The following is a 12,599-nucleotide window of genomic DNA, read 5'->3' as shown; positions in this document are numbered from 1 at the left end:
CTAAACAGAAGCTTAAACCAGTTAAGAAGAGCATGACCAAGCTACTATTGCAGTGTTTGAAGCAAGTAAACAAGAGCAACTTCTTGTTGCTATTTCATAATGTTTTAAATAAGCAACCATTTGAAACACAGGATTTTACACTGAAAGGTAGGCAAACCATGTTTCATTATGAGCATTACTTTATGTAATCAGAAACAGCACCAACTAGATCAAAGTTGTGGCTCTTTATTGATTAGTCCTCGGTGTGTGTTTAATCAGCTACTGGCCTATTCCAGGTGGACCGAGGATGGTAAATTAACATAGACACTCATCTGATCTGTTCTTGGAAATCTCATGTTGCCAGTCATTAGGAGGTACTTTAACTAATGTGCAATGTTTTAAAAGTGAATTCACATGACCGTGGTCTAATTTATCAGCAAGCAGAGGATCAGAGATGTGCTAGTTATCAACTAATAAACAAACAAACAAATACTTTGTATAGTATATAATTATACTGTTAGCCTTGACAATAAACTAATCTCTTTTCTTCCTACAGTTGTCTGTACTAATGAAACCAAAGCATATCTTTAACTGAATTTATTAGGTACTGTATTGCTGTTGCTAGATTCAGTTATAAGATTTCTGTTGCATGGAAAGCCCCAGCAGGGATTTTAAATGTTCAAAGAGCTACAAAGTGAAAAAAATCTCTCTTAGCTTCTTTTAAATAGTTTTACTTTCAAAAAGAAGTTCTCTATGTTCACGTGTTCTGAAGACAGAACTAGACTGTTTTCGAAGGTTATGTACTTGGTCCACAGAAAATGTTCACCCAGGTTTATCAATCCGTCTTACAATTCTCATACCAGAAATTCGCTTTGAGTACCCTGGTCATCAACTAGTCAGTGCACTCTCCAGTTTGCCTGTGAAATACCTATGGCTCAGATTATAGATAGGCTGTGTTACACAAGGATCAGTAAAGTTCATTGTCCAAATGATAGGAGACCCAGCGCTCTTGTTCCAGGAATCAGCTCTCCATCATTACATGGCACCAGCACAAAGGCAGGTGGGCAGTGTGACTGAAGCCAGGCTGACACAGCACCCAGACCCATTTGCACTGAAGGTCTGTAGGTACGTTGCTCTCACTTCACATTTGTAAGCCTATGGTCACTATCCTGCACATGAGGTCAGTCTGGCCTTGGTGAAGCTCGGGTCTATACTTACATGGGATACACATACAGTAAAGCCTTTCATTACTCAAGCTGGACCAGGTGTTCTTATGCCAGTAAAGGAAGGTAGTGGGTGGCACAATCTCTTTTTCCCATAGATGTAGAAAATGCAGTTCACTGTGAGTTCAAGGGCAGGGCCTCTTGACCCCCAAGCCCTTCCAGTCTGTTTCTAGTAATCCTGCATGCTTTCAGCTGGTGTAGTCTCACAAATAATTTGGGCTTATAACATGTTTTTGCTATGAGCTTAGTCCTGCTTATATTGTAAATGCAGTATGTGTAACTCATTTATAGCGAGGCATTTTTTTTTCCAACCTTTATAGAAAGTTTGCTTTCATAATCTTTCTTCCTACTATTTTACTGGGAAGTGCCTCAACCCAGAAGAAAGTTTTGGAGTTGGGATGTTAGTTCTGGTGAGCTCTTTTTTTCTAATTTCTAATCTTTAATGCAAGGTCTCTGAAACTTTGTCTTTAAGGGATAGAAAAAATTGTTATGTGTGTAAGTGAGGTCAGAATGTAGTCTTTATTTGAGACCTTGTTTGGCATTTATTGATGTTTTTAAGTTCCTCAGGGATGTTCAAGCTTCGGGACATATTACTGTTAATGCTGTGCCAGTCTGCTCACTGCCCACAATCCAAGACCTCCTGCATTTGTGCACAGCTTAATCAAGACACAACGTGGCTTAGTTTTCCTGCTGTGATAGGGATATCCACACAAGCTCCCAGCATGAGTACAGGTGTCACACTTACCCTTGTCACAGTTACACTAGGGAAGGGTATTTGAACATTTCAGAGCCTGAAAATGGGCTATAAAGGAGGGGAGTATTAACACTCTTTTGTAGCTCATGAGGTAAAATACAGACTGTGTGGACTGAACCACATGACAGAAAATCTCAGCCTCAGCAGAGATTCAATCTGTTTTCCTAGGCCTGTGCTTGTTTTGTAGGGGATTTCTTTTAAATTAGCTGTGTAGTAACAGGTAATACCATATAGCAGATATGAAAAATTGACAGTGATGATAAAAGCTCTTCCCAGAACAACATCCTTATACCTTTGTTGGAAAACTCCTTTCTCAGGGAAATAGTACTACCTGATTATTACCCAGAGAAGAAAATCAAAGTGACAGCTATACTGATCCTGTCATATTAAGGGGTTTTAAGCAAATATTAAATTTAATGAATTCACTTCTAGGGCAGTTCTTTGGCTCAGGGCAATGGAAGATGAGAACAGGAAGCTCTGAAATTGAAAAGCCAACCCTTAAAGTGACATAAAACAGTTGGTTGAATTTGCAGCAGTCAAGGTGACAGCACTTCATTTGGAAATCAAAAGGATATGTATGTATGACTAGCTGTAAATCTTGTCTGAATAGAAGGGGGGGCTATGTTTTCTCTTATAAATTAGTATTTTAGTTGCTGTGGTAATGATCCTTGTATAACTTGTCTATGTAAATGAAACTCAATCCCTGCTGTCTCCAACCACAAAGGCTGGAACAAAGGAAAACAAAACTGAACCAAAGGAACCCAGTCAACTAAAGCCTTACGATGAAAAATGTAAGAAAAAGTTAGGAATAAAAGTAGTTAGGTACTAGTTTATGAGAACACAAGCACATTTGGTCTTTTTGTTGTCTTCATTTTGGCAAGAAAAATAAATTTTGGAAATACTTTACAAATGGGAAACATGGCAATGATGTTAAAACAATCATGAGCAGCTGCATCTGTCTCTTGCACCTGCCTCTGGTGCCTTGAGTAGATGTCTTAGAGGAAAAACATAGAGGTGCTGACTAACAGGTGATAGAGAAGTTTGGGGATGGTGGTGAACAAAGGGTGGGGTGGAGTACTATGAGATTACAGGATGGATTTGAGACCAGATAATAGTCTACTCTCACTATAATTGATTGCACACAGTAATTTTATTTCTTTTAAAAATGCAAGGCAGTTGAAATCCATCTATCCTCAGTACACTGGAAATTTCAAAGCAGAGACAGTTATAGTTTAGTAAATAGCACTACACCATAACCAATGCTTTACTGACTTTATCACTATGTGTAAAGTGTTGCACAAACAGATTCAAGCTGATGTATAATAAAGCAAGAAATTTGTACTGAGTGTAGCTGCCACCCTACAGTAAACAACCCTGGTCTAATCATCAAATATTATGAAGCCCTGGGAACAGTTTCTGGAAGACACAACACAGAGCTTTATCCAAGTGGCTGAAGCTGTTGGCTGTGGCACAGCAGTAGCTCAGGTCCCTCAGGGAAACCCGTCTGCTTCCTGACACTCATGGCTTTCTTTGGCTAAAGAGGATCCAAAAAAAGCAAAAGCAAGTGGACAAATGTCAGGATTGTGTAATCAACCACCTTATTAATTGTTCTTTTCCCATCTCCAGCAAAGGACAAGGGATATTAATATGATGTATGCAAGTCAGGAGGGAATGGCTTATTTCTCTTTGTATAAGTCACAGATTTAACTCTGTCTTAATAGCATAGGTTTTCATATGCCATGTGTAACCATAGACCTAAGTAATAAAGGCTTTTCTCCTTTGCTGACATGTAACTGAGCTGTAAAAGAAAAAGAAAATTCCTCTGCTGTATCCCTTTGTAAAGGCAAAAATTTCTGTCCTCATAGTGTTTACCTAAGATTCCTGTATTGCACAGATCAGTATTTGCTGTTAATCATTAAATTATCTCTCCACCTAATTACCTACCTCTCTGACTAATTGTATCTGGGAGGCCAGTGAATAAAAGGTAGAAAAGTTTATATCTATTTATCTTATATTTGCACCTGGCTAGTAATGTAAACATGGACTCCTCCCATGGTTGAGCTGACATGGCATAACATGCTTTTCCATAGGAACTACATCAAGCAGTTATTTCCTTTCAGACTATGCTATCATTTCTAGACATGTCTTTTTTACCTTGGGATGCTAAGTTCTCTGCATGTCCCTAGATCCTGGGATCATCTAGTGGCCCAGTCTGATGGTTCATGTAGACTTCCTGAGAAGAGCCATACACACAGACAGTGCTCAAACCCAGTGTCTGGTGAATGTTTCCAGGTGGATTTCAAACTGTTTTGGTTCTTCAGCCTATGGGCAACATGTAATAATGTCTCTGCTGCTCAACACAGAGAGAAATGAGGGCAGTACATGTTTTCGCTTCTTTCCTCCCCTATCATTTCGGTAGGAATATATAGTATGAAACAGTTGTACGCCTGGAGTGGTGTACAACCTAAATTCCAACTGAATGGAGAACACCCATACGCTGCAACATCTCACAGCTGAGAACAGAAAAGATGCTTGTGATGAAATCAACATCAACAAGAGGAACTATCAAGAAGAATTACCCCTATCATTGGTTATAAAACCTGTCCCATATGCCCAGGTCCAAAAGAGACTAGATTATTTTTAGACTGTCTTTGTTTGGGTGTGCTGTATTTTTGGTTTTGTTTGTTTTTGGGGGAGGAGATTGTGTGTTTCTTGCTGTTGTTACTTTGTTTTTTACATTTCTGAGCATTCTTCACTGAGTACGGCTTTTTCATCTATTTTTGAGACAGCTGGAGCAAGGATGAGTTAAAATCAAAAGACTTTGGGATATAATATTTATAAAACACGTTTTGTCAAAGCTTACAACTTTTTTCATTTCATGAGACAAACAAGCAGAGATCTCAATAAATGCTAAAGCTACATTATCAAAATATTAATAGGTAAACATATTAACAAAAATGCTGGAAACTGATGAATCAGCTGTAGTTTGTTTGTTTGTTTGCTTTTATTTTCATAGATGAGAACCCTAATGTAGACCACTGCCAACCTCCTTCAGGGCTCAAAGCTACACATAACTCTGAGTTCCACAATTCATCCTATTTGTCTTTGCTTCCAGAGTGCAGGTCAGTTCATCGTCAATGGTACTGGAGGCAGCTGACATGTCTAAAAGAATCAGAAATGACACCTGATCTTCATCCATCATTGACAAGGATTATCAGCCAACACAAATATGTGCTGTGAATTCTGTTTCAAGTGGTTTGTAAATAACCATGCATTATGGACTGAATTTCAAGTGAGCTCAATCCAAAAAGAAAAGCAGACTAAAGCTAAAGAGCACTTATGTGTGCTGACAGGAACTTACCCAAAATCAGTGCTCATAGCATATAGAGAGTAGGATTATCTGGACATTTACTGAAGGATGTGGGATCTGACACAAGGATTTAGGACCAATTTCCTACAGAGCAGAGATATTTAGGAAACAGCTAAGATGAAAGTGATGCATGTCATTGTGTGGAAGAGTGTCAGTTTTTAAACTTAGATTTATTGGGTACAATTACTGTGAGAAACAAGTTCAGAAACATTAAGTTTCAGTCTCTCGAATCAATAGTCATATAGAAAATGTTCATTTGGCACAATAATTCTCCAGAATCACTCTGAATTCATGTTACTTATGACTCTAGGGTTATTCTCTATGTTATTTAGTCCAAAAAGGGTTATTGTAATTGCTGCGAACAGAGGATAAGGGAAGGGATGTTCTTTGCAGGGTGACAGGGGGACAGTTTTGTGTACACGTATGTGCCTCCTGTAACATCAAGGCCCATATAAAAAATATTTGGCAGGGAGCAGATTGGTAACCCTAACCTCCCCCTCACAGCCTACTGCCCTCAGTCCCCGCCGTCCAAGGTCTCAAATTCCTGAGTCTTTCCACCTAAAAACTCCTCCAGACTCTTTCAGTTACTAATATCTTGTTCCATGTTGTCATTTCCAAAGGTCTCCACCACTCCAAAATACCTTCTTCCCATACCAAAGCCATCCATATTCCTTCCCAGCTCTCTCTGCTTAGATTACCTTCATATCTCAGTTATTTTGCCATACCTTTCACCAACGCAATCGTCCTATTCCCCAAGTTCCAGTCTTCTCAATCCCCAAACCATCACACTAGAGAAACAGGCTATTCCCAATCCTTTTTGAACCCCAAAACTCCTTTCTCATCTGCCATCATTCTTCTCCAAACTCTATCAAGTATTTCACCAGACCTTAATTTTCCCCTCTATTTCCAATTCTTATTTCATCTCCTGCAGCCCCTGAGCTTCACACCCTCTATTCATTATTCCAATCTTCTGAATGGTTCTGTCCTTTTTTGCCCCCTTTTTAGTGTCATTAGTCAGTACCTATCTTCTCATCAACCTCTGTCTCTGGCAGAGCCCTTCCCTTCCTCAGATTGTCCTGAGAGAAACTTATTGTCTGAATGCTTAAAAGACAGTTGAAATTCCACTTTTACTTATATTTTTTTTATCTTCTGCATGACATCCTTGTCTCTAAGTTGGAGAGACAGGGATCTGATGGATGGACAACTCAGTGGGTAAGGAATTGGCTAGTTGGTCATGCTCAAAGTTTTGTGGTTGACGGCTCAGTGTCCAGGTAGAGATCAAAAACAAATGGTATTCCTGAGGGTTCAGTATTGGGCCTTGTGCTGTTTGATATCTTTGTCAGCAACACAGACAGTGGGATCAAGTGCACCCTCAGCAAGTTTGCTGATGACACTAAGCTGTGTGGTGCAGTTGATATGCTGGGGGGAAGGGATGCCATCCAAAGGGACCTGGACAGGCTTGAGAGGTAGGCCTATGTGAACCTCATGAGGTTTAACAGGAACTAGTGCCAAGTCCTGCTCCTAGATCAGGGAAATCCCAAGCATGAGTAGAGGTGGGGAGATGAGTGGATTGAGAACATCCCTGATGAGAAGGACCCAGGGGTGTTGGTGGATGAAAAAATGAATGTGAACTGGCAATGTGCATTTTCAGCCCAGAAAGCCAACCATATCCTGGGCTACATCAAAACAAAAAAAAAAAAAAAAAAAAAAGCATGATGAGCAGGTCAAGGGAGGTGATTCACCCCTTTCACTCTGCTCTCATGAGACCCCACCTGCAGTACTGTGTTCGGCTCTGGGACACCCAGCACAAGAAAGACATGGACATATTAGAATGAGTCCAAAAGAGGGTCACAAAGATGATCAGAGGGCTGGAGAACCTCACCTATGAAGACAGGCTGAGGGAGTTAGGGTTGTTTATCCTGGAGAAGAGAAGGTTCCAGGAAAATCTTATAATGGCTTTCCAGTACCTAAAGGAGACCTACAGGAAAGCAGGGTAGGGACACTTTACCAGGGAGTGTAGTGATAAGACAAGGAGGAATGGTTTTAAATTAAAGAAGGGTAGATATAGATTAGATATTCAGAAAAAAAATCTGAAGTGGTGAGGCACTGGAACAGGTTGCCCAAAGAAGCTGTGGATGCTTCCCTGGAAGTGTTCACAGGCAAGTTGGATGGGGCTTTTGGAACTGGCAAACAGGACCAAGAACTCTTTTTCCTTCCCTGTGATGTTTATTTTATAACCCCTAAGTTTCAGAATAGAACTTCATATTGTTCCCTCTTTTTGATTTCATTAGTCTTTTTTTCTTTTTTTTTTTTCTGTAACATATTCCAGTTTCAACAGAAGATGGAAAAAAAATATACAGAATAACCTGAATCTGAGTAGTTAAAATGCTTGAATGAAAGGTGGAAGATGCGACTTTGATCTTTCTCAGTCTACCTGAGGATGGTCTAGCAACCAAATTTCAGTTTTTGTATTAGAAATGCTACACTTACCATATTATGAAGAGATGTACAAGTTCCCTTCTGGTTCCTTTAAAAAATATGCCTAACTGCATTTTGCAAGCAGTGCATTGTTCTGTGTTTGTTAGGAATACTCTGAGGATGCTTTACAAGTTAAAGGGAGAGTTAAAGGAAAGAATCATATTTCTGAAATTTGATCAGGTGTTGAACCAGCTGCTGAGCTTCTCATACTAGGACATTGTGAGATGGGCTGCACAGAACTGATTCTCCTAATAGAAAAAGAAAAAGAAAAAGTCCCCTGGTGAACTTAGGTCTTTATATTGTCTTAACTGCAGCTGAGTAGTTGGTTTGGGAATCATCATTACACTTAAATACACCTAAGTTTTTCCATAAATTCCTCAGGTCTATATTAGATCAACTGCTTTTTTTTTTTTTTTTTTTTTTTTTTTTTGATCTGCTCTTGTTTTGATTCTTTTTTCAGTGTCAGTGCTCTAAAATCACTTTCAGACCATTCATAGAAACCTATTGTTTCTAAGTGTTTTTCTTCTTTTGTCCTCCACACTTTGACAAGTGACAGTGGTTCAATAATCTAAGAAAGCTTTATAGGAAGGATTATGAGATTCTGTCATAGAAATTTGCAAGTTCTTGATGAATATTCATAATATCTCCTCCCAAAAGCCAGAAACTCATAATGAGAAAACAAAAAAACTTTACAATTGAATAGAGAAGAGGGAAGTGGGAAGAGAGAGGGAAGAGAAGGCCTCTGCCAGAACAATTTTTTGTAATGAAAAAAGGATCACCAGTCACCAGACTGACTTTGCCTGTTATCTTTTGTCAAGGGGTCGTGTGAGGAGATCTTGATTTCTTCTCCATCCCAGGGTTCTGGGATTCCCTGTTGTCCTCAGGCTGAAACCTGTAGCTGCTCTATGCAAAACTGTTCTAGTTGGGATGTGGTTTTCCCAGTTGGATTGACAACTGTCTGCTGGGAAGTGACTGAGATGTCAAAGTTGTTATGTAAAGGATGACAAAGAACTGTCATATAACCACTGTCATTGATTTCTGTATATAACTTTTTTCCAGTTTATACAATATTTCAAATGTGAAATATTATATTATATATATGCACTTCATAAGTGGGAAAAATGTTATTTTTCTCATTCACATCTTTTTCCAGAGTATCCTTCCTTTACTCTTTTCTTACACCTTCAAGCCTTGCAATAGTCATTTAAAAGCTGAGTAACTAACACTGAAAATTATGGATGAAATTCATTCCAACTGTTCCATCCATGTTAGGGACTTACATATGAGGCAGATTTGGCCCTCCTTTTAAAAGTTTTAAATTGGGAGTTTCAAAACAGAGGTTTCATAGTAGCCTCCACTATTTAGCAAGCTTTGGAAATAAACCTGCAAGTCTTTTAAAAATCCATTTTGCCTAAACAACAACTTGCAGGTAGCAATTGTTTCTGAGACTAAAACAACAGTGTGAATAAAGAAACTTTACACTGAGAAACTGTCCCAGTTTCTTATTCGGTTTCAGTCCGAAAGAATGATTTTAAATGGTAACTCCTTGAAACAGAAACTAATTTCTACAATGATTATCACTCATTTCTGTAATACTTCTGAAAATAAATAAATGAGGAAATATCTGTCAGAGCCATGATGAGCTGCAAAGCTGCAAAGTAATTTTTCCATTTGCTTCCTCCCTGAGCAGGCTTCTGGTGCTTTTCCAATAAATGTTAAATTGAATGGTCTATAAATCTCTGCAAATGGTTTGCTTTCATTTCAGTACAAGAAAGATTTTTTCAGTACTAGTGTCTATCTACATTATAGATAGACGTGCTTTGAATTGACCACTTAACGCTCAAATCACTCACCTTTTGCTTCTGATTCAGACACCACTGACCCAATGTTACCCTGAGCACCTTACTGCCCATCTTGTTCCCATGTAAGTGAGGCCTAGCTGAAAGACTTGTTTCAAAGACGCTCCATGGCTCATAGATAGCTTCTACACAAATAGCAAACCCATCCTTTCCAGTAAGACTTATTCTCTTGCTGTCATTCAGCTCAACTGAGCAGAGCATTGAGCATGAAACAACCAGGCTGAACCAGCAAGGGAATCCATGACAATGGTAACCAAATTTGGTGACTTAATACTATGCATGTGTCTCTGCTAGATGGAAGATTTAAAGGCTACCCAGGGAACTTGGGAATTCAAGCTGCTTTATCCAGCAGCCACATTTCTTACTACATGACAACTGAAGGCCTGCCCTAGGTTAGCTCTTTGATCAGTCCACTATGAGAGCTCTGCTGTTAATTTAATTTTTCCTTATATTGATCATGTAGCATGGTCTCCTACTTTGTGTTAGTGGCAGCCAACAATTGGGCCAGCAGCGTGATAAAACATGAGTCAGGAATAGGAAAGTCATAAACTGAGATTCATCAGGAGCTGTGTGAGTTGTTCTGTGCAGAGCATAACCACATACAGAAAATGCTGATTCCATCCAAACATATAAAGCCTGACTTTAAGCTGATTTAGCTCCTTCTTTTCTACTCCTTGTTGAGTCATCACCAGGTTTTCTCATCCAGGATTAGAACTAATCTTTCTGTGACATCATCCTTTACAGTGAGTAGTGTATAAAGTGAGGGCTGGACACCAGTCACAATAGCTTTCACAGATATGGGAGTCATAGCACACATAAAATGTTCTTTCCTGTCTTTGTCATAAAATACTACTTTTGTGTTTTCTTTCCCTAATTTCTACACAATAGCTCAATGCAATTTCTTCCACTTTAGCATTTTTATAAAGCAATATGTAACATAGCTCAACACTTGTGAAAGTCATGATATTTTATATTTCCTACAAATACTTGTGTTTCTTCTATAACCTCAAAACTCCCTCCCCCCACCAAAATAAATAAATAAATAAATAAACAAATAAACAAATAAACAAATGTATTTAAATAGTGAGGTTTACCTACCTTAATTTTAACATCTAAAATTCCATTAGTTTAGGTAGAGAACCTTTTTCATGATACCTATATTCTTTCCTTCATTATTCTACTATTATTTTCTCATTTTGTATTCTTACTTTTCCTATGATTCATTCATTTTATTTTATTTTTTTTTCCCTTTAGTTCTGTTGTTTCAAGATCTCTCAGTCTCTTGTTCCTGTTACAACACACAATTCTTCTTTCCTTTTGGTCACCTTCCTCCTCTACTTTCTCCCTCCTCTACTCCTCCTTGACCCCGATTATCACTCTCTGTTCTTTTCCACCTACTACTTTTTCTGGCCTTTACTTTCTCCTTCTCTGAAAAACTGTCCTTCTTATTTCCTCCTTCTTCCACCCCTGCCTGTTCTACTATATGTTATTTTTCTTCTCTGTCTTTTCACCCTCACAACTCTCATTCTTCCAGCCTGCCCCTTCTAAGTCACCATCTCTTACTATTTCTAAGTCTTCTTTCTCTTCCTCTTAGCTTTAATTGTTTGTTTTTGTTTGTTTGTTTGTTTGGGTTGGTTTGGTTTAGGTTAGGTTGGGTTTTTGTTATGGCTTCCTTTCATTTCCTTTCATTTCACAATTCTATAAATTATTGGCCACTTTTATTGTATTTACACAGTCTACGTGAGTCCAAAGAAGCAAAATACAAGTTCCTTAACATGAAACCATTCAAAGTCCTTGAACTTTATGAATGTTTATCTTGATAGGTGTCACAGCTCTTCACTGACTTCACTGACTTATCACTAAAATAAAATTTTGAATTTAAGTGGTTGAGAGAAACTTCCTTTCTTCTGGTCTCAAGTCAATATAAGACCTATCTATTTAATCTTCTACTTTTGTGTCCAAGTTTTCTTTAGAAGCAAAATTTATTGCATTCCAAATGGTCTTTTTTTTTTTTTGTCTTGGCCACAGACTAGGACTGCAGCCATTCAGCAGAATGCATGAACACAGAAGCACTTTCCATCTCATGCAGACAGCTGAGCTGGGGGGAAAGGAGGTTGCACTTGTGAACCCCAGGTAGATTGTGTCTTGATTTCCTTTGAATGAATTGTGTTGTTAATTCTGCTTCTTTCTCACTCTACTAAATATGTACTACACAGTATACAGGACACAGAGGACATCACAGTTCTTGCTTAAAAACATTCAAGTGGTAAAAAAAAAAAAAAAAAAAAAAAAAAAAAACAAATAGGTTATCTGAAGAATAGGAAAGGGACAAGAGAAAGGTACCATAAGTGTACCAATTGTGCATTTTCCCATTTTGAATGAGCCAAATGAGTTAAGAAGCAACACTTTCGATTCTAGAAAGCCTGGAAGATTGCTAAAACTAAGAAAAAAGAAAATAGAACAGAATTTGCTTCACATTCAGACTGCTGTAGAAAACAATGAAGTTACAGAGGGCTTTCAGCAAGTAGGGCCACCCTCCTCCTCCAACTGAAAGCTCTAACTGTTCTATCCATTTTATAGTCAGTCTTCACTCGCTGGAGAAAATATTCTTGATTTTCTATGGAACAGCCATCCTTAATGTGAGAAAGAGCACCAAAGCATGCACAGTAGCCTTTAAGAGATAATAGCTGTCATTGGTTTCAACATTCCCAGGCAGCAAAGACAATTGTACTTTGTTCTCTTAATTTCTATTCTTATGCTAACAGTTAGGCTATTAAAATATATATGATGAAACAGAATTTTCTGAATTACAGTTTGGAAGCAATATAATTTTGAAACTGTTTTCCTAAGCCAGTTTCTAGATATCACCCAGAAGCAATAAGACATAAATTCTTAAATATACTTATGTTCTTAACTCCTATTTGTTTTGATATGAA

At 38.3% G+C, this 12,599-nt stretch overlaps 1 long non-coding RNA gene across 1 annotated transcript in view; it reads left to right on the top strand.

The window, feature by feature from the left end:
- Positions 1 to 985: 985 nt before the first annotated feature.
- Positions 986 to 12,599, top strand: part of LOC106017518 (uncharacterized) — a 28,535-nt gene continuing 16,921 nt past the window's right edge. Inside the window, exons 1-2 of the long non-coding RNA XR_001191012.5 lie at positions 986 to 1,104; positions 11,692 to 11,796. This is a non-coding gene — a long non-coding RNA (uncharacterized lncRNA). The remainder of the gene's footprint in view (positions 1,105 to 11,691; positions 11,797 to 12,599) is intronic.

The sequence above is a fragment of the Anas platyrhynchos genome, chromosome 1, assembly GCF_047663525.1.
Source record: "Anas platyrhynchos isolate ZD024472 breed Pekin duck chromosome 1, IASCAAS_PekinDuck_T2T, whole genome shotgun sequence".
NCBI lineage: Eukaryota > Metazoa > Chordata > Aves > Anseriformes > Anatidae > Anas > Anas platyrhynchos.
This window is presented reverse-complemented; position numbering and strand designations above follow the sequence as displayed.